The following is a 25,913-nucleotide window of genomic DNA, read 5'->3' on the forward strand; positions in this document are numbered from 1 at the left end:
ATAAAAATTAGGAATAATCAATAAATATATAAGCGAATTTTTTCATTAATCGATTCGGCAGTCACTTCGTGGTAATTCCTATCCATTTTTAATTCAAGTTTAACTTAAAGGTATTCGAAAATGGGGCGGAAAGCATCAACACACGTGTCACAATAGATTTTAGAATTTATTAGTGGTATTTACCAAGTAAAACTTTAATTAAAAATGAATAAGTGCATTTTTTATTTAAGCAATAGTACAAAATTTTAAATATATTTTAAAAAATAGGGTCCGTTAAATCACATTCCATAAATATTTGTACAGGATCAGTCCATTAAACACCCTTTAAATGGCGTTTCAGAATCCGCAGACTGAAAAATTACACCTCTCGCAATGTTTTGTTTCGAGTAATGATGAAAAATGCACAACAATGGAGGTCGATAGTTCTGAAACGGTTACACATTGTTCCCGTGACGATTTTTGGTCCCCAAAATGGTGTGATTGTCCCAGGTGCGGTTGGTCCCGCTGGTGGAGTTGCCTGTCAAAAATTGCAAACACAATTATTTTTAAATTGACAGACTTGTCATTAAAGTGTATGTAAAAAAAAAAACTTAAATATTCTTATATCTAAAATGCTCATTAGTAATTGACAATTTGAAATTATCATATATTGTATCCGACTCTGAATTATTCATCTTACGGATGATATATCAATACATGTTGTCTGAACTTAAAACGAAGTATAAATCATTTGTATACGAAAAAAGATGAAAATCTGGGCATCCCAGTGTTAACGACTTGGAATTTGACTGGTTTATGTGATCACTTTACAACGCTTGCGTAACTTTTACTATTCTGCCCATTATTGAGTATCCATATTACATTAATTTTCAAAATATGTACTACTGATACTGCTACTACTACCATCATGATATTTTAATGCAGGGGTAGGCAGAGAGGATAGAATGTCACAATCTTCTGTCATAACATACACTCCTAGTTGCCTTCACGTCCATACATATAGTCATATATTCCTCTCGATTATTCCGACTCTTGACCAGACTTTAAAGTATTTCAAATACTTGATCATGTCTTCCTCTGATTCTATTACCGACCATTTGTTTGTTTTTTTTTCTCCGGTCTGTCTCTTATTCTATTATAAACCACTATTGCCAAGTTATTAAAAGTTTATTTAATCGAAATAAGTAAAAGGCAGAAAAAAAATGTCATTGAAAAAATTATGCTTTATTTGCCAATGTTTAAAAAATGTATAAGCTTAAAAAAAATGTTTTAAAAATTCGAATTTTGTGCCATATAAACACTAGAATCATACAGTCCCTACAATTGATATTTTTACTCGAAACTTACAGGCTAACCGCTGAAGCAGTATGATATAACAAATTTGATTGGTTTTAGTATATACTGTATCATATCCATGCATTTAATCAATTCCCAAAGTAAAAAATTACTGTTAAACATATTCTTAAAATATGTTACAATTTTAAATACTTAGTCATCTGCAGGTGATAACTACCACACACGTCAAAGGTAATTACATATAATCAGCGCATATTGCAGTTAAATCTCCATATGTGATTGCGCCCTGGCGAGTTCACTGTACGAGTTAGTTTACTGTTGAGTCCTTCGCTAAGTTTGAAATAGACAGCAATATCTAATAATAGATAAAAGGAATACACTGCGCTGCTAAAATTAATGCATTCAGATAAATGCACACGCACACATACACCCTTACACACATTAACATAAAAATAAACAATGATATGCAAAAGTAATATTTTTCTACTTGCATGTACAGTTTTTGTATTTTTTTAAATGTGTATTTATTTTTAAATTGTTTGTACTATGGTTGTTACCGTTTAAAGTCAGAAACAATAAATTTTTAATTTTCGTAAGAAATATCATTAAATAAATACAAAAATGATGTTAAAATGTAATATAGTATAGATTCGGTACAAAATTTAATTTGGACAAAATTGTGGACATTTTGGTAAGTACGGAAGTTTGGATACTTTCTGGCATTCAATAGAATAAATTTAATAAATTGAACACTATAAAAGAATGAAATAATATTGTAACTTAATGCTTAAAATGCTTATTAATTCTAATTTAAAATTAAATCGTAGGTGTTAAATTGTTGAAAAGTAAGGGATCTATCACCCATTTTTACATCTTCTTGGAACTTTATTTTTTTTTATTAATTGATTTTTCAGTTATTTAAATATAAAATAGAAATACTGTATAAATATCGCATTGTCATAAAAAACATTTAAATCAACCAAAGCAACAATTATTTTATAAACATCTCAAAGGTTACTTGGTATGTCTTTTAATTTCCGTTCGTATTATTTTTCTATAAAACTTATTTCCATAAATTGATTCGGCAGTCACTTTGTGGTAAAATCTATCCATTTTTAATTGATTTTTTACTTAGCGGAATGCATCGAAATACGTGTCACAGTATATTTTAAGAAATAGTGGTATTTACTAAGTTAAACATTAATTAAAACTTATTTTCCTTTAAAATACATTAAGTAACTCTGCATTCGAAATTGATGTTCTGTCCGTACATGTTTAAAAAACCAAGAAAATGAACCTTTGGAAGATATGATGTGAGGTTTAGTGCTTTCTCCCAGTAAATCCAAAGGCCATAAAAATTAACGACCCCATTCGAAACGACACAAAGGTTTTATTTTATTAGAGAATGATTAGTGATTGAGTTACTTTATTGTCATCCTGCTAATGAAATACAAATAGGATAACCTACATAAAGCTTGTTGAAATTATTATATAATTGTATTTTGAATATTTCAGGGTCACGTAAAATCACAATCAATTTATTTAATTTCTTTTTATTGAAGGCCAGGAAGTATCCAGACTTTCATACATACAACAATATCCGCAATTTCGATTTAAATTGAATTTTTGTAGTAATTTTAATAATGCGAAACAAAGGCATTAATGCTTTATTCATATTAAAAATTAAGTGTAATGTTTCTCAGATACTTTGTGGCACATTTTATAAACATTATAAAATAAAACAACTTTGTTTTAACAACTTTTTATTGGTACACTTTATCCAAACAAGAACCTTGTCATCGTCATCATCAACCTGATGATGACAAGGTTCTTGTCGAAACCGGTTGGATAAAGTGGACCAATAAAAAGTGGTTAAAACAAAGTTGTTAATTTTATAAAGTTTGAGTGTAATGTATTTCCATCACTTCCTTGTTTAATTTATTTTATTAATATGAACTTACACAAAAAAAAAGCAAATTTCAATATTCTATATTATTTGTAATCTTATCAACAGAATAACATGAAAAAAGATGTATTTAATTTATAAAAATGACATAAATTAAACTGTATATATCTTTCAAAAGTGAATAACGCTTTCAGTTTTTTTCATACGCAAATACAAAATTGATAATTCGTCTAAATTATACAATGTTATGATACAAAAGCCGTTTAAATTACAAGTTTAATTCGTAGCTCTCTTGTTCGGGTGAATTCGCAACATCGTGAAAATGCATTTTATATTTGTCTGGGGGATAAATCAGCCAGAATTAGTCGCACAATTAGCGCAGTAATGATGATGACACTCGGCTGATGCATGGGCCTGAACGCTGAACACAACTGTGACTGTTGGGAAACCATCCATCTGGCTAGAGGGGAGTTTTTGCCCTACTGCAGCATATGTGCGATATATCTGTTTGTGTATGTAGTTTGCGCTATGTTCAATCTTGGAACCATGAAAAACAATCTGTAATATGTAAAAAAATCTAATTTTATCAGTATATATTGATCAAACATTGCTTTATAAATAAAACAAGTATTTACAACATTTTTAGTGTTTCCAAATACTTCTTCCCAAATCTGGATTATCCCCAATTAGGAGTTATTTTTTACATTTTTTATGACAAAGATGATGAAGAATGTGTAAGTAGAGGCATTTACAGGGCTTACTACCTGTCATAGGTTATATTCTTCTTCATCGATGTTGAGATGTATAAAATGTAAAACAAATATTGGTATCTTTATTACATATTTTTCTGTAAACTGATGCACATTCAGGTAAACTCTATGTTAATGGAGATCTAAGTTGGGGGATAAACGTAGAAATAAACAAGTCTATTTGCGGTGGGAACATGGAAGTCTGGGTATTTATAGTGATTAAAACTTATGATCGGCTGGTTGAAGTGATAACTTTATATACCGTATTTCATTGTATTAACTGTAAATATTCAGACATCTATATTCCCACCTCTAAAAGACTTCATCATCTTTGTTGAGATATAAATACATGTCTAGTTATAAAATACCTTCACAGTGGAATGACACCGAAATTTTTTAATAAATTAAAAAAAAAAGAAAATATCTATTGAGTATAAATAATCGTTTATATGTATATGATAAAACCACAAAACAAAGAAGCATCATAGATCAAGTCAAAACAGGATATTTTCGACGTATACTGGGGTAAAAAAAAAAAAAACGTTAATGCTAGTAATAAATGTAAACGAAAAATTTCGGAACTGAAATTATTACACGCAATGCGGCTTGGCGGTAAAATGTTAATTCCAGGTTTTACTGTGTATATATATTTATATAATGGTCATATAAACATATAATACATATAATGGTAAATACAGTATAAACATATACTGGTCGGTTTTCCTCGCTTCAGTCTCACACATCTTTGCATAGCAAACATCTTTGTGCATTACTTTTGAAAGACTCGTTAATTATTGCAAGACGCGGTGCATTGTATTGCAATACAATTTCCAGGACATTGCTGCGTGATTCGTTCGTTAGCGCCCACTTTAGTAAGAGAGGACGGAGAGATAATTATGATAGAGAAATGCGAAGCGAACCATTTATTTGGACTCCGTTCTGTGAACTAAATTGAACCGAGTAAAAATAATTGGTTGGTTGATTGGAAGAAAATGCTGACTATCAATATATCCCGCCAATTTGCTCTACATCATCGGACAGAAGGATGAATCTATACGTTATATAGAACTCCTGTATAATTTGTCCAGTTTTTTACTCGCAAACGATGGAACCTTAGTGATGCCAGTTTTTCAGAGATATATTTATACATCAACGCAACGATTTTCAGTTCAAAACTTATCAGACATAGACATTTTAAGGCTTTTTTTATATTATTTTTTGATACCTCATCAAAAATGAAGAAGAATATGAAAGTCTGGGCATTTACGGGGCTGACAACCGTCATAGGCTGGTTTAAGTGATCATCTCAGCTTTGATAAGATGTAAAAAAATAAGTTGAAAAATACTCCCATAGTTGGAGATAGTCCAGATTTGTGAACAAGTATTTGGACACAATCAAAATGTTGTATTTTAAGGTTTCATTACGATTAAAATAATCCATCTACATCATCTTACATACATATTAATGAGTAGTGTGTTTGTAAATCATGGGTAGAATGGTAAATATTGCATAGTTATAATTAAAATGTAACTTTGTTTTTAAATCACAGTAAAATATTTTATCATAACTTAATTAGAATGTCTACCGGTTTTGAAACTAATCGCTTCTTTATCAAGACTGATTAATACTTAAAAAAATGTGATATAATAAAGAAGCGGTTAGCTTCGAAACCGGTAGACATTCTAATTAAGTTATTATAAAATATTTATAGTGATTTTAAAACGAAATTTAATTTTAATTATAAAATGAAAAATCGAAAAGTTAGTGGTTCAAATACAAATTATATGTTAATATTACAGGTGCGTTAAGTGATCCCTTAATCAGCTTATGACACTTCATAAGCCATCTAAATTCTAAAACATCTAAACCTTTGTTGAGGTCTCAAAAATGGAAATATAAAAGGTAGTTTTAAGTAAAGGTGTAAAAATTACCTTTACTTAAAACTACCTTTTATATTTCCTTTTTTGAATATTCGTGAATATATGTTACTGAATATTCGATTTCATCTTGGTGTTTTGTTGTTAAAAATTATGTTTGCAAATTCACCAAATATTTTATGTGTGGAGGCAAAATTAATAAAAAAAAAAAAATCAAACTCAATTTATGATCGCACATAAATTATTTATTCCCTGACAGCTGTTTCGAATGAATAACTGGATACCGACAGACAAATTAAATATTTAAATTCACAGTTCATTGCAAAAATTTCTTCTGTATGAATAAATTTGACTGATAATTTGATTATTTAAGTAATTTAGAACTAATTTGATTCGGATCGTACGAATGATGGACATTGTGTTGATATTCGAAACGCATTGTTTAAAAGAACACTCGCTGCCACAAATGTTTTATAATTAGATCATTTGAACGTTGCAAGCGGTAAAATCGTATTGAAATACCGTAACTTAAAAATAAATAAAAAACTTTTAAAAATTGTATTGAAATACCGTAATTTAAAAATAATAAACAACAGTTTGAGAATGTTCTTGTAAGACGAAATAGCTATCACACAATCACATAGCAATAAGGAGACTCGCATATTTATTATACTTCTTGTACAGAATACATGTACACTGGTGAGTTTGTTGCTAATATAATCAATATCTTCCAACCAACCAAAAGAAAATCATGACTTTTTTGCTAATACCTTTGGCACATTTTATAATATTTATTAAACAAAACTCAACGTTATTTGTCACCACTTTTATTTTCGCTACTTTTTCTACCCGGTTTCGACTTTATCTTCAGAGATGTAATGCGGTATTGATATGCGCGTTAAAAACAAATCCATCCCTTAAGATGAAAATGTAGTTTTCGAAACCGTTTGGAAAAAAAGTACCACAAATAAAAGGGGTGAAAATCAACGTTATACTTTTATTTTATAAATTTCAACTTAAAACAGACAAGTGATACTAGACAAAGAGTTTGAACTTTATATAGGCGTTTTTAAATTACTGGGCAGATACTGCTTGTATTATACATAAGTATAAACGAAAATAATATGCGAATTGAAATTTAACAAGGTAATGATAAAACACAAAATAAAACAATGTTTATTAACATTAATATATCGTAGTCGTACAGGAGAAAGTGACCAACTACCAAAACGTAAAATGTTCAGGAGGGCCATTTAAATCACTTTTGCTGTGCAAGAAAATAAACATTAATGCAGTTAGTCATTTTTACTAAGTCAATATAATATACTTCCAAGTTTAAAATCCTTAGGGATTTTTTCAGGCAATATTAAGCTAGTAAGATAGCAAGTAGTCAATGATCACGTTTTTGTTAAACAATGCACTTGGTCACTTTATCTTGTATGACTACGATATATTTTACGGAATTCTTCAAAAAAAGTCAATTCTTTAAATACAGAACCAATCATGTTTTCACGTAGGTATCCATTGTAATGTTTATTTTATTTGCTGTGTCGAGTTGCGTCCCGTGTGTCGCGGACTCTTAAGTCAGAGTTTCTCGGTGTGAACCCACTCGACCACAATTTGATACCTATTTCAAATAATGAGCCACTTAGGCTCACAGAAGTAGTATGAAATTGAAATATTTGTGTAAATAATAAAACGAAAAATATTTCTCTTTAAAAAAACAAAAAAAAAACAAGTGAGGTAAATTCTTTGTCTCTTTTTAACAGCACCATCTTATGAAGAAGAGGCGCGATGGTAGAGCGAAACATCAAATTGAGTTATTATCTTGATGCAAGGGCCGTTTATAATGACCACGGTGGGTTACGGCCGCGGCCATACTTATCCGTTCAAGGAAGATCAAGGATGTTCCACAATATTGTTAAAATAATATTTTTTAATTTTTTTATTAATAAGTAGGTACTGTCGAGCTCAAGGTACTCTTAATAATAATAATAATAAAATTGTATAATTTATATGGCGCCATTTTTGTAAAATACTTCCTCAAGGGCGCTTCATTGTGAATGAATTGAAGAAAAGAAGATAGGAAATTTTCGCCGTTCGAGCACCAGGACTAAAACAAAATTTCAGTCGCAATCACAGTGTTTTTTTTTTGTAAAATTTAATTGATTTTAAATTGAGATTAGTTGATCATTTTTTAAATGCCTTTAACATTAATCATCAATCTGTAGTATACTTAAAGTGAATATCTTTTAATATGCATTTAAAGTATATGTAATATTGAATATTAGATGTACAAAAATCGTTTTACTCTCTGAAAATGCGAACACAATCGATCTATGTACAAATATAAAAACTTAGCGGAAAAACTAAGATATATGTCAAACACACGTACCATAATAGGTATGTATTTTAAAAAATGTTTTTCGTTATATTAAAATTACTGTTTAAACACTTACATAGCATAAATCCTTTGAATTTTAATTGAATTGTATTTTATTTTTATTTTAATTGTTATCGGTAAAACCATCAAATCAAATAATGACTTTTTATTTTATAATTGGTTTTAATTAAATGACAAATTGTTTTATTTACGCATAGATTAAATAAATATGTAAATAATAAATTCATAATAGCAGTTTTGTTCAGGCTTTGTATGAAGCACATTTTTCTTTAAGCGTTTCTTTAAAAGCAAATCTTTTATACCTATGTATAAATACAATCTAATTAAGAGGAGTATTGTGATTTTAAGGACTGTTATTTGTTTTTTTTTTATTATTATAAATATGAAGAAAAAAAATCAAGTGATCTGAATTTTTAGCGCCTATTTTCAAATAAGTTTAAGTTTTTGATTGATCTGAAGAATAAATTAATATTTAAACATGTTCAGAATAATTGATTAATAACGGCATGATATTTTTACTTTTTATTTACTCGAGTAATTTTTCATTGACAAAAATAACATCTTATTAAAAAAATATCAACCTTCGAACGATTTTTTTTTGTTTATCATAAAATTTAATAAATTAAATTGTTTGTTGTATTTATTATTGTTGTATAATATTAATAATATGTTTTTTCAACCACATCTATACCAACAAACTCTATGTATTATTTTTTAAAGTCGTAGTTTAATCTTCAAGATCTATTTCCGCTACAGACGTAATATCATTTTTAACTTCTAACGGATCAAAGCTTCTAATGTCCTTTACCAATATCCGTAAATAATATAATTATACTAAAATAAATTTCCTCAAAGCCTTTATTTCAACCATAAAACCCAATCACAAAGTACGTTCTTACCTGCACACAATCCGATAATAATCAATCCATCCTTTTCCTTCTCATTGTTTCACCGAAGCTCGTATACCCATCTACATAACATAACTGTCTCGCTCTTGTTCTCGACGGCCATAGGCGTGTTTCTATTTCCGTCTCCCTTCCGCACATTATGGGGGTAACGTGCTTCAGACCTGAAGATATACTTGACTTACACATGCGCGATTTGTTTGTGTATTTACGTGCGTGTTGAGATGTAGTGGTGCCGGGAATGCATACAGATATACAATACAGAGGCACGGAAGCGTGGTTCGTGTTCCATGCTTGAAAACTTTATCCAGTCAATCCAGCCAGTCGCATTCCAGCCTCCGTCGGGGGTGGTAGTGTCGCCGCTCGTCGCAAATTTCCTCCGATGTTCGTTTGAAATTCGAAGTTATCCGCCGCCGCTTTTTGAATTAAATATCCGGCGATCTTGTTTCGGGAATTCTTTGTGAAAATTTGATACCGGAACGTTATATAGAGCTTTGTGATGGATTTTCCGAATAAAAACAAACTCTTGAACGTTCGAATTTCTAAATCGTTCCCCTGTGTTTTGAAATAAAGTCAAACAACTTTTTTCGTTCAAATATTTCGATTTCGCTCTTTATTGAAGCAAAGTTGAATAAATGTATCCTGTCTTTATGCGAAAATGCAGTGAAAACGTGGGTGATCTTTGACAACATCGCTTGTTTTGCATATTGAAGACTTCGACCCATCCGCGGCTTGTTCTTTCTGAATCGTGTTCCGTGCTCCAAGTTCGAACAGATGAGATGAAAGTTGAATCATTGTAACCAAAATCAACTAATTCCCCAAAGGATTCTACTGTTGTTGTTTTGAGACCCAGTTTGGGCCTGGAGTAAATTTATGCGTAAGAAACAATTTTTTAAATATTCATATGTATTAATAAAAAATGTTTTTTGATAACTCTAAAACGGAAAACTCTTAAAATAGTTTTGAATCATATTTTTTTTAAATGTTTAAATAATTCAATAATAATTAGATTCTTATTAGCAACAGTAAAATATTGCATTACTTTTGATACGTATAAGAATTTCATAATTTTACTATGTAGGTATTATATATTTTTTTAAATACTTGTTTAAAAATTTAACGTAACATGAATGTAACACGATTGCTGGTTCCTTATCAGAAAATTATTCTACAATTATTTTTAAAAAATTTAAAAAGTATACAACTACGTATCTATTTACTTTAAAATAACAATCGAATATTTCAGTAAACAAAGATTGTTAAATAAAATAATATTAAATGTTTACAGATAGGTATAACTCGGTGATGTTTTGACATTTCACGAAGCTTAATCCACCTATACATAAAATGTGCATATTGAATAAACCACGTTGAAATAAATTTTCAATTTTTTTAAAAAATTTCTTTCAGTTATTTATTAAATTTATTCGTTTAAAAAGTATTTTTGTAGAAAATATCTATTATTATACAATAAAAAACTATCAATGTATGTTATGCATAGAAAATTAGATATTTAAAAACTCGACTGGTAGGTATGTAGTAAAGAAAAATATTGGCACATTATTGACATGTGAATCATAAAAATTATATTTTTATCAATGGTAGGTATTGCGTTTGTTACAATTTTGTAACAATACTTTGACGTTTTCTAGATGACACCTTGATGTAGTATTTTACGAAAATGGCGCTTTATAAATCATGCAAAAATATATATATTTTTTTTTCTACATTAACGTTAAAATAACTCGGTGAAAAAAAATCATTGAGTTATTTATTAAAATTGTTCATTTTAATAGTATTTTTGCAGAAATAACTATGGTTATCTTTATTTTATACATAGATAAATAAATATTTAAAAACAAGACTAGTAGGTATATGATATATAAAAAAAAAACCCTTATCCGTACCCAATGGTGCATAGGGCACTGCGTCATATAAACGCAGTGTTATCTTGATCGTTTACATATGAAGGAAAGGTGATCAGCCTTCCGCTTCAGGCACCAGTCCAGGGTAATATTGAATAAATATTGCAGTGAAAAAAATCACTTATATTTATTTTACCCCCCTTGGGAATCGAACCCGGTACTTCCAGAACGGTAGCCGAGCGTGCTGACCATTACACTACGGAGGCGGACAATATGATATGATATGGTAAAGAAAATATTTTGGCACATTATTGGTATGTTAATTATAAAAAAAAAAATGTTTATAAATGGTTATTATCATGTTGTTAAAGCAATAATTTGACATTTTCTTTCCCCCGCGAGGTAGTATTTTACGAAAATGGTGCTGTATAAATTATCCAAATATATCATAATTATTATTTCTGCGTAAAGTTTACCTTCTCAAATTTCTCGTTTTAAAAATTAAATTGCCAACCTATTTAATATCTACCTATATTTTTTAATCTCCCATTTCAAGCTTTATTTGTTTCTTTTTTTTACATAATTTTACAAAAATCAATGAATCATTTATTAAAGTTATAGATTTTAAAAATGCTTTCAGTACCAAAGTGAGATGAATAAAAATGATGAGTAATTTTTTTATATCCTAAGGCTATTTTTTTTTGGAAAAATGAGACAAAAATAGCGAAATTACACATGAACAATTCTATCACTATTTCCTCAAAAGCTTGTGGTGTCAATACCTCAAATATGGTGGTATTTAATTAGGGATTAAATCACTGAATTTTACAATAAATACCCGTCTAATAATTAATAATAGTGTAACTCGTATAATGTGATTATATCGAAATATAGGAAATATTAATATTATACGAATTTAGAAATGTAGTCATAGAAAACAGCAATTAGTGGACAAAAACATCAAATCATTCTTATTTAAGGCATTAATTAATATTTGGAGAGACAATATAGCCTTTACTATACAAAAAAGATAAAAAGCATTAATGTGAAAAAATATGAGAACTTGATTTCGTGTGGGTAGGTACTAAACACAAACGAAAATAAAAACCATTTTAACAAGAAATATAATTCAGTTGATTTTCTCTATATCAAACGGATAAGCAAATTAGCAAAAAAAATATCATAAAGAAACGTAAATTAATTTCTTCTGTGGGTAAAATATTAGATTATCACATAGAGCAACTTTTATTAGGATTTTTTTATAATGGTTTCATTTGGATGAATTTATTATATATTTTCCGTTGCTTTATTATAACTTATTTAATTTTTATTTTCTATTTTTTTCTTCGGTTTCAAGTGGTTACATCAAGCTCCGTTGGATAGAGTCCTTGGACTATGAAGCTAATGTAATCCCTTTATCTTCAACGTCTAGTTCCATTATAAAGAAAAATCAGAAGTCATTCATTTTCTAATCTTCATAGGTGTGAAACAAAGATGCTGAAATTTTAAATGTAATTTTCAAGGAACTTATTGACTCTGTTTGAAAACTTTTTCGCTTTTAACACTGATACTAAGGAATTGGCGTACTTTTCAATAGTATTTTTTTTTAAACAATAGTCATTGAACAATTATCACGTAAAATTAAAAAAAATATTGAGTTTTTAATTAAATGTGATAAATACCGCATTATCTAAGGGATATCTAGATACAAAATAATTTAATGTTTTTAAAAATAAATATGTTGTAGGTTTATTCATAAGACACTTCAAAATTTGTGAAGAACGAAATAAAATACTTTATATATGTATATAAAAAAAACCTTAATACTTTTATCACAGTATCAGAGTTTTTGGTATTAAAATAAATCTCGTATTATTTCTTGTTTTGAATTTTTGATATTATAGTATATAGAATATTCAGAATTCCTGACTTTTCTATCTTTATTTCGGATTTGTTTTAAAACATAAGTAGGTACGCTTTATTTAAAAAATTGTTCTAGAATAAGTAGGACTTGGTGTTTTTAATGACACATCTATTTTCATAGTCATTCTCTCGTTATCCATTCGCTTCACATGTCCATACCACCTTAGAGAACTCTTCTTAATCGTTTCAATTATCTCTTGTTTAGCCTTACATTCCTTTCACATATCTTCGTTTTTAATTCTGTCATACAATGATTTTCCACACATTGGTCTGAGGGAGCGCATTTCGACAGCGATCACTCTGCTTTCATCATTCCTTTGCCAGTTCCATGTTTCGCTTCCAGTGTCTAAGAATTCCAATCGTTGCCTGCCTAAATGCTGTGCCAAAAAAAGTCGTTCGATCACACGTTGGCATACACAAAAAGAAGAGACAAGTATGGTCAGGTATATGTTCCTCATCAACACCAGGTTCAAACTTATCCCATATCAATTTCAATACAGACGCTGGGATCGGATTACCAATGCAAGCACATTGTGGAGCGTCATATGAGAAAATAACAACGCGTATTCCCATGGCGAGAATACCTAACAGCTGTTCTCGTGTATTGAGCACTACTATAAAATACATACAAGCGGATTATAATGCATTTGTACAAGATAAATAATAACTTATTTTTAATTTAATTAGTTTTACAAAAATTAAACACTTGAATATACCACTTTAATGAGTTTTAATTTATATATACGACTGGTTTAGAAAATTTACAGATGTTTTCATCTTCTGGTAAAAATTAAAACTAAGAAGATGAAAACATCTGTAAGTTTTCGAAACTAGTCGTATATTTAAATAAAACTCATTAAAGTGGTATATTCAAGTGTTTAATTAAAAAAAATCAACATATCATTCCACAAAGTCAATGCCGAATCAATAAATAATAACTTATTGATTTTTCTCCTAGATAAATTGATCAAACTCGTGACACAGTAGATACATGTGAATTCACAACAGCCATCTTTGTTGGAATAGGGAAAGCTTTTATTAAGCAAAGATTCTTTATGTTTGTATACAAGGTCCGAATCATGGATTAAATTCACACACTTGAATAATTGTAAAATTTAGTTTTTGGATTATCATTATTTTTGATGGACCTAGGCCATAAATATATATAATAAAATATTATATAGGTAATAACAAATAAAATAACCTAGTTCTTATTACACATGCATAAATTTGTCATTTAAATTTTTCTGATTTTGTCAATTTAAATCAAATACCCAGATATAACTTTTAATCCATTTAATCTTTCCAAAACGCTTTTATATCTTTAAATAAAAAAATCTGTTTGTAGTTTGTTTTTAAACACCCATAAATGGCTTATTATTCTTATTTAGAATGTTTAGTAATGCATATTTACTATTAACATTTATACACGTATAACATGGTACACTGTATCTACCTGTTCTAAAATATATATAAAAAAAAAACAACTTTACTGTACAATAAAATCCAATTACACGCATATTATCTAGTTATTTTAAATAGAAAACGTTTTTCGATACGATGTATTTTAGACACGCAGGAATCCCAGTAATTGACACACCGCATGTGTATAAAAATATAAAAAAGGCTGCTAGAAGGCCTTGGTTTTCTCAGTGTTCATGCATTTGAAGTTCTGCACTGAAGATGAAAAAAATAAGTCTTTAAAATATGATGTTGGCAATGAATACTACGGATTCCATGAACAGCCAGACCTACAAAGGCTTCGATTGTCCAATAGCTGACCGTACGAGTATAAGAGAGGCTCTTGACAAAATGCAACACACGGTCTTCCACTTTTTTAGGACACATCTCCAGAAGCCTGGAGAGTATCTAATATTTTAATAGGATGTGTCAGTAATAAAATTGGGAGCATATTCTCTATTATTTCATATGTATTTAATATTTACTTTTTATTAACTTTAAGAAAATAACAATACAGACTTAGAGGTATTAAATAGTTGTTTAAATTTAAATTCGTTTTGTTTCCTAAGAATTTATTTAAAAATATATTTTTAGCATTTCGGTAATGTTTTTCTAATTAACACTATTTTTTTTCTTCAGTAAAACTGTGTGTAAAGAAATGTTTTAAAAAAATAAAAGAATCTAATCGCTAGGGGTTTGCAATGTAAATACAAAGAATTATTCGTTGAATATAAATATTAAAAATAACAAAAAACATTTAAAAAAAAAAACTACATAAAAACTGTGTCGCAAGTAAATGCAATGCATTTAACATTAATTAATTGTCATTACTAAAGGGCAAACATTTACTTTTAATACTGCCAAAAATTATATCTACTGTCTTTATAGACGAGGAAATATTTTAATTCGACATATACGTATGAAGTCATGATAATTAATGCATATGTTTGTACAATGGGTATTTTTATTAGAGTTTTTGACAACTTCATTATATTTAAATATTCATATTATTCCTAAGTCTAACTTTCTGTTTTTTTTCAAACATTGTTTTGATAAACGTGAACGTTTCTGATTACAAACTTTGCATATCTCGACAGTAAAATATTGAATTGTTTTTAAATGCATAAAATAATAATTTATCATGTGTATCGCAGTAGTTTTCGCCCACGAGACGCTTAAAGTCACTCACCGATGTCAGTGTCGACCGACATGTGTGGGTGATTACAAGTGACCAAACACTTTTCGTTTGGTGCAGGTACTGAAATTTTTTGACATCTCAACATAGGTGAAGAAAATATGGAAGTCTGGCATTTATAGGGTTTACGACCGTTATAGGCTGGTGTAATGATTAGCGTGTTTAGCTACCGCGCTGGAGGTACCGGGTTCGATTCCCAGGGGGGTATGAAAATAAATATTGTTTTTTTCAATCTAATAATTATTTAATAATACTCTGGACTGGTCCCAGGAGTGATCACCTTGCCTTCATGTACGTGACGATCAAGATAACAGTGCGTCAATACGATGTTAACTTTTTAAATTCTTATAAGTCCTAGATATATCGATCAAATTCAAAACGCAGTGCTTGACTTCACTAAAACATGAGACATTTATAGTGGGATGAGGCAAGCTTTTTACTAAGCAGAAACTCTTTAATTTGTATGTGAGATCCAAATCCGGGATTGTATTCTAAGATTTGAGGAACGCGAAAATATCGATTTTATTTTGTAATAAAAGCTTATTATTTGACCAGATAATTCATTACTGAAACTTTTATCCACGTGAATGAACGCTGGGTCCATCCACTTCTCGAATCACCACTCTGCTTGTCAGCGAAGTGGAAGCTCGCCTTTACTTTGAATTACATCGGTAAATAATGTAACCTGATTAATAAATAGAACTGGTCAATATCTCTTTCTTTAGAATTTATTATATATGATATTGGACTACTGACAAGGAGGCGTGAAGCAATTTAAAATATATTATCTGCCAGAATAATTAAGATAGAAATACAGACGGTTAAATTTATTACCGATGCTGTAGAAAAAAGGTAGCAAGTTTTATTTATTCATTTATTTCAACTTTATTTCAATGTTGATATTTTATTATAGGCGGACTTATCTTGGTTTCATTATTTCTAATAATTTACCTACAATTCTGATGGGATATTTGATCTAACACAACACGTATATGAAAAGTAGCAAGGTAACAAATTTTATTTATTAATTTAATAAAATTTTATTTCAATATTGATAATTTATTATCTTCAAACCCTCATAGGGTACTGCATCATATAAACGCAGTGTTATCTTGATCGTTAAAACATGAAGGAAAGGTGATCAGCCCTCCGCTTCAGGTACCATTCAGGGTAATATTGAATAAATATTAGAGAGAAAAAATCACTTATATTTATTTGACCCTCCCCCCCTGGGAATCAAACTCGGGGCCAACAGTGCGGTAGCTGAGCGTGCTGAATATTACACTAAAGGCGGATTTTATTACAGGCGGACATATTATAGTTTCATTATTTCTAGTAACTGAACAACAATTTTGATTGGAAATTTGATTCAACACAATATGTATGCGAAAATAGGAGTTATAATTTCTTGTTAATTGTAATATTTTTTAATGATTCATCAGTAATTAGGATTTAACTGCCAAGATCAAAAGTTTTAAACACATAGCATAATATTTTAATTTTTTGTATCGACTACAGGTTTCGCCAATCCGAAAAAGCCGTTAAAATCAAACTATGTATTTTGAATAAAAATCTCCCAAACTAATGATCTTACTGTTATGTCGTATCTCTGCAGAGGTAGTCAGAGAAAATGGAATGCAACATCACTCACCAAAAATGCCTTTAAAAATTGTGTTTTTTTATTAAATTTTTAACTGTTATATCTACTGACAATCTCCATCAGAATTTCATCGTTTGCGTCATATTATCTTTATGGTAAGATGGTATGTATTTTTGCTTTCATCGTTTGCGTCATATTGTCTGTATGGCAAGTAGGTATGTATTTGTGCTTCTATTACAAAGGGCATTTGCGTAGGTTCTCATTATAAAGTTTAATCGGAAGATCACCTCAGGTCAAGGGACCTTTAACTTTAAACGTTACTATTAAACAAAACCCTAGCGTTAATTCCACCATTATAAATTAAAACCAGTTTTGTTCATTCTTAGAATTCCCCTCGTTCGGGCAACGGACAAAAGCACTTTATTTGGGAATAGAACTGGAAGTATAATACGTATTTAAAATACTTATTACAAAATATGTAAGTGTCTGCTTAGCTAAGTTGGATAAAGCGCCTGACTGGCAATAAGAGGATGCCGATTCGGTTCCCGTATTAGAAAAGTTATTATGTTGATTCATTTGGCAGTCACTTTTTGGTAATATGCGTCCATTTTTAATTTACATTTCGCATGATAAATACCAATATTTCTTAAAATCTTTTGGGACACTTGTTTCGATGCATTCCGCATCATTTAATACCATATGGTATTTGAAATTGTGGTATTTACCAAGTGAAACTAAAAACTAAAATACCCTATTACAACATTTTGAGTGTGTCCAAATCTTGTTTTTCTCCACTAAGGAGTTGAGATGTCAAAAAATAAAATAATAATCACTTTGTCCTGTGGTTCAAACAAATTTATTTTGGACTTGTTTTTCTCTTTTCACTCTTTGAACACATACATTTCCATAAATTGTTCATTATTTGATTCAGGTTGTTTTATTTAAAATCACAATATAATATTCTTAGATAATTTATATTTCTCCAATTTTGTTAAATATTAGGTACCTTAATTTTCGATTAACTTTAAAAAATTGTCAATTTGTTTTAATTCATTTTCTTAAGTTCATCTCATTCTTACTGTTTGTATTTAGAGTATTCTATGCCATTACCCGCAAAAGCAAAGGCACGCTTACTACATTCATTCGATTAATACTGCAGAATTTTCTGAATACTGAAAAGACTTTAAAAAGGGCCTTCATTACGACACAAAACATTGTACGTCAGGATAATAATGAACTATAACTTGAATAGCGAGGTTAAAAATACAAGTATTGTTTTGTTTACTCGCAGATATATGGGAGATATATACATATATCGCTCACTCCTTTCAAGAACGTCATAAATCAAAAAACTTGATTTTTCAGGGGAAACGTTTTTAATATTTAAGAATATAATACAATGTATTAAAAATAAATATCAAACCACTTATTGAACTTTTTACTGTGCAACAGATCTTTTTAGGTAAAAGCTGAAGGTTCTTTCTTCATTTGAAAAACATTTAGTACATTTAAAAAAAAAAATACTTAATACCTTTTCTTCGAAATGCAAAAACAGCACTTTCTGCCCTGTAGCGGGTAAATATTAAGTTATAAATATGCTGCTTTTGCTGGGATATAGTACATTTTCTGGGCATTCTGAAAACATGCACAACTGAAAATTGACTAATTTTGATTTACGACGTCCTTGAAAGGAGTGAGCGATATATATTAGAGATTTTTTTGTGTTGCATTTGTGTGATTAAATCTTTAGGGTTATTTTTTATGTTGAAAAACTGATCAAGTATTTGGTTGCTTGCATTATGAGGAAGTTTGTTAGGTTCAAACATTCTGAAACGGTGATTTTTCATGAAAGATAATAGTTTTTATGACTTTGGTGATGGCTTTCTCACGAAAAGTAGCTTCACGGGTTGTTACCAAAATAAGTGTGGTGAACCAACCGAGACAATGAAGTTGCCTTCACAAATGTGTATTTCTTAGCTGTAAATTAAAAGAAGAGGGAAAATTCTTGATATAATTTTACCCACCTACGATCAATTATTTAATGAATGAAAAAAAAACAATATTTTTTATTTGATTTGCACTTATGAAAAATCAGCTTGAAATAAGTATATTATTGTATTATCCCTTTTTTTTTTAAAGAATATTCATATACTTATAGCATGTTACATAAAAATATTAAATTTATACTATGAACATGTTATTTTACCTACTGTTAAAAATCTAAAATTCCAAGAATTAAAGCACGTTTTTTATGTAATGAACGCATTGTTTAATAAAATATATATATATATATATATATATATATATATATATATATATATATATATATATATATATATATATATATATATATATATATATTTATATATATATATATATATATATATATATATATATATATATATATATATATATATGTGTGTGTGTGTGTATACAAAAGCATTATTGATATTCTTGAATTGTATTTATAATGTATATATCTACATAGAAAGATATTTAAACTTTGGTATTATTTTAATAATATAATCTACGGTATTATTTAAATCGTACGCGAAACTGTACATATCTTTATAATTTATTATACTCGGAAAGTGTATCTCTCTGACCGTCTCAGCCTTATCATATGACCTAACGGTGCATTCTCATGTATAATTGAAGTGAGTCAGCGTTATCTTAATTGAGAATAGCTTAAGGTACTGATATGATATGTATTCATATACGAAATAATATGTATCAGCTACGCCATACGTCTGAAAGGCAATGCTATGCAGATTTTAGTTTGTTTATAAATTAAAACGTAAATGGACGTTTGTAAATGCTTTGAAATTTTCATTCAATTATATTTCTAAAGAAAAAAAATTAATGTTCGTTCGTTAAGAATCTCATATCTGTTACTGGTGGTTTTACCTGTGACAAGTATGTATTTTTAACACAAGGCGGATCATCTGTTGAACGTACAAGCATCACCAGCAATACTAAATATCACTCATGGCCGAGAGCGTGCTTCTTGACAGTCGCATTAATATTGTATACCCATGCGCATTGTGAAATTAAACACAATAAAATAATAATTGTATATTTTTTTCCACATTTTAAACAATGCCTGGTTGACCAGTGAGAGACTAGTCAAAAAATATTTGTGGCAAAAACTATATATTTGTTATTTTATTATATTACATGCACCAAGAAATATAAATACATAATAAAATGAGCATATGTTTTAAAAATATGTGCTTCTTTTTTTTCCTTTCTTTTTTACCTGATTGAGCCACAGCTTTGCGTGGCTGGGTACAGCTAGCATGTATTATTATTATGAGTTTTCCTATATTCTGAAATATTTTATAATCAATGCTTATATTTGACTTGATTTCTCGCGATTCCACGTAACCTTAAAACGATACCCTAAAAAGCATACAGTTTGTATTAAAAATACTCAAAAATACGGTTTATATTTTCAGATTGACTCAAAAATATTTTCAAGCTCTCTTTCGCATAGAACATGCGATATATTCTAAAACTTTCAGCTATTTCGGATTTAAACAAATAACCTCAGATAAACAGACTAGATTATTATTTGCGCAGAAAATACAAAATCTGTATAAAGAGCATCGCGTTTACTAAAATGTTTCTCCGAAGCTTTTAGCGAAAGCTTCATCATTCCGTGGCTAAAAGGATGTTAATATACCTTTTATTATTAAACAAACATACAACAAAACATAATTTGTACAGTATTTGGACACACTCAAAATGTTGTGAATAAATATTACCACAAAGTGACTGCCGAATCAATTAATGAATCGTTTTTATACCAGAATAACTGTGTAACTATAAATATTGCGTCACTACCGAAATAATATTAAAATATAATGTTAAAATTGATCTGAGCTCTCTTTATTTTACTACAAATATTATAATCCATGAACCGATAGTTTTTACTTTGGTTCATGCTTAAAATGAAAACAGCTTTAATTGATATTAGTAATGTTACTGCTGAAATGAAAACAGCTGTTTAGCCTTAACGAAACGTTTTTATTACATTTTCACCGAAATTCATTCGAAAAACACGTGTCATAAAAGATTTTAAGAAATAGTGGTATAAACAAGTGGAACTTGTTGTGTCGGGTTGTGGTCCTGTGGTTAGTGTCCCGGACTCTAACCAGAGTTAGAGTTTGAGTTTCTAAGTCAGAGTTTCTCGGCTCGGACCCACTCTACTACAATTTGATACCTATTTCTAATAATGAGCCGCCTAGGCTCACAGAAATAGTATGAAATTGAAATGTTTGTGTAAATAATAAAAACACAAATATTATTACAAAAAAAATAAATACAAAAAAAATTTAAAAAAGGTTTTCATTAAAGCTTACCAACTGTTTCCGTTGTAAGCATAAACTCAAGTAAAAAAATATTCGCTGATTTAGTATAATATTTCAAGAAATATAATGAATAACTCAGGACAATTTGATGCTTCAATCTCATGTATCCCTGTAACTAAGCTTGCCTTCATTCCTTCCAAGACTGTATTTCAAGAAGTCGATTATGGGTAGTTCCTTAAAACGAGTTTCTTAATATTGCAGTACGCTCGCTGTTTGCAAAGGTAAATTTAAATAACATTTATCTTCTCTGGGTATCATTCCGTCTTCAACTCGCTCTTTACCCTGCATGCATTTTATTTTGGATGAAACTGTATGTCTCAGCTCGTCGCGTCTGTCGTTTTGAGACAGACATATCGCTCACTCCGTTCAAGAACGTCATAAATAAAATAAAAACTTGATTTTTCAGGAGAACGTTTTAAAAGTTTAAAAATATAACACAATGTTTTAAAAATAAATATAAAGCCACTTATTGAACTTTTTACTATGCAACAGATCTTTGTAGGTAAAACCTGAAGGTTTTTTCTCCATTTGAAAAATATTTAGCATATTAAAAAAAAAATTAAACAATACCTTTTCTTTAAAATTCAAAAACAACATTTTTTGCCCTGTATCGGGTAAATATTAAGTTAAAAATATGCCTCTTTTGCTGGGATATAATACATTTTCTGGGCATTCTGAAAACACGCACAACTGAAAATTGACGATTTTTGATTTATGACGTTCTTGAAAGGAGTGAGCGCTATTTGTGTATATATCGCTTACATATTGGTTTTTTACACACAATATTTGGTTTTAAGTATTAGTATCAGGAGGTAGTTTGAGAATCAGTTTATTATATTTTCTAGTAGTGACAGAATAGATGCTGTGACTAAATGATTGCGTGGATCTATCTTATGAATTTAACGTTTTGCATTACAACCTCGTACCTACCGTATGGTACATTAATTATGTAGGTAGCATTTCATGATTTTGTATAACTAACGCGTCCTTTTTTCATATATACGTATAAATGCATCATATAATCAGCGCTTCCAGCAAGATTTGTAGTTTACTAACTAACCATTACATCGTTTCTCCGCAGAGGTAAGCAGAGAGAATAGAATGCCATCCCACTCCGTCATTGCAAACATTCTTTGCCCCCTCCACATTCAAGCATCTCCTCACACATAATCCCCTATTATTTCGACTTCTGACCAGGCCGCTTTCAAGTATGTGGCAAACCTGTTAATGCCAAGTTTTCTTCGGTCTTTCTCTGTTCCTTTTCCCGACTTCACCCGCCTCATAAATTTGTTTTACCTTTCTCTCCTCACTCATTCATTCCACATGTCCAAACCATCTCAATCACCATTCTTAATTGTATCGATAATGCTTAATCGAACATCTAGCATACATCGTTTTGCCGCACATTTGACTGAGGGATCGCGTTTTTGTTGATTAAATAGCATTTAAAATCTTTTCTGATACCTCCTATATTATAACAAATCAGGTACACTTTCCATTAAAGACTTTCACCCTTCAAAAGAACATTAATTTGAAATTTAATATTTAGGCATTCATTATACTAGGAGGCACAAAATCTACACTGGAAAACATCCCCACACTATTTTGCCGCATTATAATGACCCTGAGCAACCGGTAAACTGAGATAGAAGATTTAGTATATACTCCAAGGAGATAGGGATGTTCTGGAAGATTAGAAAGTGGTCCAGAGTGGCCCCACGCCACCCCTTCGCAAAATGTGGGAGATATTTCATTTCTTAATTACAGGTCCGTACTTATTTGAGGTCTCCTAAATGGGGACAAACAAACGCCCAGTTGATAAGTCCCCATTAATTATGATAGCGGCACGTTAATTCATGTCGCTTGACGTGAAATTTTAATCGGAGACATGGAGATATAAAGATTGCCAACATTATGATCCGACGAGTTTAAGCGGTAAATGCTGTAAATTCATAAAAAAATTTAATTTCGTATTTTTAGTAGAGTTTCGCGCAATAACCGACCATCGATTAAAGCATATTTAGAGGCTGATCATTCGGCTTATCGAAATGTTGGGTGCTCTGAAGAGCGAGGAACAAAAAATTTATCCAGTTTTTATAATTTAAACAAATATATACCATAAATCTTCTTCTACTAGAAGGGGGCAGAAAACCAAACATTCCTGCCTATCATTGATTGAAAACATTTATTCCAATTTAAAAAAAACTTTACAACATTTTGAGTGTGTCCAAATACTTGTTCACAAAATCTGGATTATCTCCAATTACAGGAGTTATTTTCATATTATTTTTTGACATCTCATCAAAGATGAAGAAGAATATGGAAGTCTGGGCATTTACGGGGCTTACGACCGTCATAGGCTGGTTTAAGTGATCACTTTACACACGTGTAACATTCGCCAATTCTACCCATTATTGACAACCACACTACTCAAATTCTTGGAAGTTCTATATATATGAACCAATTTAGAAACCTTGTTCATGAATCACTAGAACTTCTTTAGAGACATCTATTGGTGAGATGTAAAGAAGCTTTTTATTAAGCAGAAACTCTTGACGTCGCCCACCTTATCAAGCTGATATACCTTGGGAGTATTAGAAGGAGGGGTAGGGAGATGAATGAAAATTCAGCACAAAAAATATACTTAAATTAATTTAATTAAAAATATAATAATTATACGAAAGCGACTTTAACATAAACTAATCTTATCTGCTATCTTAAATTAGCTTAAAATTAATTAATCCTATCTTAAATTAAACTTATTCTAACCTTTGGTGGAAAAGATGCGCCATGATGCTGGGGTGGTCGTGATTCTTTGTGAAAAAAGCTGCGCCGTTGGATGCTGGGATGAGGTTCTTCTTATGACGGGCCGCCGTGCGATGATTCTTGCTTCTTGTCTTCTTCTTCTCCTAGTAGAGCTTCAGCTCTTAATTTTGAGGCTTATGACCCGGCGTGGGTTTGCTTTTGATACTCCGGATGAGTAACTCCTTTTTTTCTATCTTCTCTCTCCCTGCGTAGAGCTCCCGCTCTTCTCCTCACTTAAGTCTTAAAACCTGGTGTAGGTATGCTCCTTCTAACTGATTTCTCCCGACTGCTCGATCCCCCTGATCTCTCCCGACTGCTCCTTCCAACTCCTCGATCCCACTGATTTCCCGAAATAATGCTCCTTCCAACTGATTTCTCCCGACTGACTATTCCGACCAGTCCGACTGGTCGGTCTTCTCTGATCTGATGGATCCCTTCCAACTGATCCTTCCAATTGTTGGCTTCCAAGTCCCCGACTTCCAAGTCATTATTCCGACCAGTCCGACTGGTCGGTCTTTCCTTTTACGACTGATTCCTCCCAACTGATCCTTCCAACTGTTGGCTTCCAAGAGCTCGGCTTCCAAGTCTCGGCTTCCAAGTCTCGGCTTCCAAGTCCCCGACTTCCAAGTGATTATTCCGACCAGTCCGACTGGTCGGTCTTTCCTTTTACGACTGATTCCTCCCAACTGATCCTTCCAACTGTTGGCTTCCAAGAGTGTATTCCGACCAACTGCCGGCTTCCAAGAGAGCGATCTCACTGATTTCTTCCCGTTATATTCGGTTTCTCTCCTTGAAGATCACGCCCTCGAAACCATTTTTCATTGGCTGACGGTGCGCTTGTATCCACCCCCAAAATTTTCAACGTCTAGACATTTCAATTAGCAATAATTTTATTTGCGCTATATAATAATAAAGAACCATCGGCAAATATCTTTAATCCCTTTTTTACAAAGGCCAGCGGGTTGGCGACAGTTTTTTTTATGATTCAAACCTTTTAACACATTTTAATTTTACGACAGGTAAATTATTAAAGGTCGGAGCCATAAAAAATATTTTCGCGCACAGAAATTTTTTTTTTCCTAAGACTAATTAAATTAAACGATTGATAATTGATTATTTTTGCCAGGCTAGAGGAGAAACGTGGTTTCACCACGTCACTCTTATATTAGTATGTGAGATCCGAATCCTGGATTATAATCACACACATGAGAAACGCCAGAAAATACCATTTTCATTTTTATTATTAAGCTTATAATTTGACCAGATAGTTTATTTACAACATTTTGAGTGTGTCCAAATACTTGTTCACAAAATCTGGATTATCCCCAATTACAGGAGTTATTTTCATATTATTTTTTGACATCTCATCAAAGATGAAGAAGAATATGGAAGTCTGGGCATTTACGGGGCTTACGACCGTCATAGGATGGTTTAAGTGATCACTTTACACACGTGTAACATTCACCAATTCTACCCATTATTGACAACCACACTACTCAAATTCTTAAACCAACCAAATCACAATTAAAAAAAAAAGAACCATTGGTTTACTT

At 30.5% G+C, this 25,913-nt stretch overlaps 1 protein-coding gene across 2 annotated transcripts in view; it reads left to right on the forward strand.

Annotated features, from left to right (window-relative positions):
- The window catches only part of Sema2a (Semaphorin 2a), a 312,654-nt gene that overhangs the window by 50,254 nt on the left and 236,487 nt on the right, over positions 1–25,913 (forward strand). Inside the window, exon 1 of one of the 2 annotated variants that reach the window (XM_088258308.1) lies at positions 9,456–10,015. The exons of the other annotated variant lie outside the window; for it this stretch is intronic. The gene's annotated coding sequence lies outside the window, so the exon portion shown is untranslated. Of the gene's footprint in view, positions 1–9,455; positions 10,016–25,913 lie in introns of those variants that run through there. 2 annotated transcript variants of the gene reach the window in all.

This window comes from Brachycentrus maculatus, unplaced genomic scaffold, assembly GCF_059751285.1.
Source record: "Brachycentrus maculatus isolate JH-2025_06_01 unplaced genomic scaffold, ASM5975128v1 h1tg000092l, whole genome shotgun sequence".
Lineage (NCBI taxonomy): Eukaryota > Metazoa > Arthropoda > Insecta > Trichoptera > Brachycentridae > Brachycentrus > Brachycentrus maculatus.